This window comes from Palaemon carinicauda, chromosome 8 (assembly GCF_036898095.1).
Source record: "Palaemon carinicauda isolate YSFRI2023 chromosome 8, ASM3689809v2, whole genome shotgun sequence".
Taxonomy (NCBI): domain Eukaryota; kingdom Metazoa; phylum Arthropoda; class Malacostraca; order Decapoda; family Palaemonidae; genus Palaemon; species Palaemon carinicauda.
Window position 1 is genome coordinate 145,102,018 of NC_090732.1, and position 2,500 is coordinate 145,104,517.

Here is a 2,500-nt window from a genome sequence, read left to right on the forward strand (position 1 = left end):
ACATAATTTTATCGTGATCGAAAAAACAGCAACCTTCTATGGGATTATGATATTTTGATATTGCAATAAGCGAACTATTAGCACGTCATCATAGCAATTTCTTTATTCTGATATTACGAAAATTGAGTAATAACAGACTTTAATATTATTTCAATAACCTGATGATATAGCAGCTGGACTAACAGCATTCTTTTCGGGTTTCAGGAAGTTAATGTGAATGAAATACGACTGATAACAATCTTTTTACCCGTTTAATAATCTACAAAATTGATTAAGTTTTGTTCTTAGATACTATTAGCGATATTTTAAACTTTGATATGATCTCTGCCAAATAAGTTTTAATATCTGATCATTAGCTTTTAAATCTGCAAAGCGAGGTCAATTTAATCTCCCAGTAATCAATATTATATGAAATCTCTTCATTAAAGTCTTTTTCAGTGACATTAAAAACATCCCAGAATACAAGTTTAACAAGTCTTATCAAATAGAATGAGTGAATTCTCATATAAACGCAATTAAGTATTGTAATCTGTGAACAAAAACGCAGATATGTAGTAGATGCTGATATACTCGCAAGAAATATTGTTTCTTAACTTAAAGCGAATTTCTTTGTATGTAAAGACATTGAATCAATTATTATGAAGTGAAAAAAAATGACAATCGACAAGAACTGAAAAACCAAGAAATCAAAAGACTAACGGATGACACTTGATAAATTCAATGTTTGATTTTATATATATATACATATATATATATATATATATATATATATATATATATATATATATATATATATATATATATATATATATATATATACACATATGAAATTTGATTTTGCAGGAAATAAACTCATTTTTACTATGATCCAGACCGACGTAATAAAGATTTTGTGGCAATGATATAAGTAAGTGCACCCTCATCTGGGACGCCTGATTCTTCGGGTATCTTCCCAACTTCCTCAAAACCCATTGCTTGTTCAATAACTCGATTAAGTTTCCAGACTCTTGAGGTCGTTTGGAAGATTTATGAGTCGTTAATATTCCCAGTAGACCTCAGGAACGACGTGCATTTTTGTTGTCATAACATCTGGTGCCTTTATTCTTCGAACTTTTGAAATATAGTATGTAGGTATTAGGTAAAAAGTCCTCATATCTACTACAGTACTCCCTTTCGAGACGACAGGTTGATTCTGGCGTTATAACCAAACCATCATGTAAAGTACCAACCGAGCGTTTCTGTATTAAAAAACAGGTCCTCTCTCTCTCTCTCTCTCTCTCTCTCTCTCTCTCTCTCTCTCTCTCTCTCTCTCTCTCTCTCTCCTATGCTTAACATAGAAATAAATGCATTAGTTGATCTTTACTGCAATATCTGGATTAAGGGAATTAATTACTGTGCAAAAAAAAGATACCCACTTAATATTTTGAATGTTGTATCTAGAAATCATAATCATACATTTTCTTTAATGATCACTTCCAAGCTTATTTCTTCCGGAGTTTCAAAGGAAATCTTGAACAACTCGTCCGGAGACTTACAGCGGAATTAGAGAAATATAATGGAAAATAAGGTTTTCAACTTGATACAACTAAATATTCATTAAAATAACAATTGGGAACCATTGAGAAAAATATTTTGGATTTTTTTATTGTGAAAGTAATTCTAATTCCTAAAATAAGTGTTTAAAAATACAATGATGTCGAATTTCTCATGAATTTACATAATATCAGAAATTTTGAGTTGAAAAATATCAGAAATTTTGAGTTGAAAAAAAATCCGTTGACATAAACTTTCCAAAATCCTCTCTCTCTTCAGGGATATGATATGATGATTAAATATTTTCTTTCCTGCGTTTCACTCTACCTTAAAGCGTCAGTGACTCTGGCAGTTTGACGCCACCTAGTGTCAATGACCTATGTAGTTGGACGCTATGGAACCTAACCAATCTTTAAACATCATCATATAGATAAAACCCCTGATATAGGGTCTCTCTCTCTCTCTCTCTCTCTCTCTCTCTCTCTCTCTCTCTCTCTCTCTCTCTCTCTCTCTCTCTCTCTCTCCCTAATGGGAAACCGGAGAGATAAATAAGTTCTTTTCACTTAGCGTAGCCCTAAGTTAGTCAGTCTGGACTTGCAGTTCAGAATTACGAATTTCTTCTTTACAACAATCAAATAAGTGCTGTTAATATACCTCTCTTTAGACAATCTCCAGACAAGAATAGTTGCATGTCTGATGCCTTTGTCCTGCACTGTATTGCACTTTGATTAAGTAATGACAAATGTAGACTTATATTTATCATTTTCATCCTATGCCAGTTCACTATTCGATGCTTTGATATTAATCGCAACAGTAATAGGCTACTGAAACACAAGAGGGCGAACAGAGCCAGTTTTGCCTTGGCATTGCAACATGTTTGTTCATTCTCTTATAAAAACAGGTAAAGGGATAGTTGAAAGAAAAGTAAGACAGCATGCAGTATAGTATTAGTATTATTCTATATATA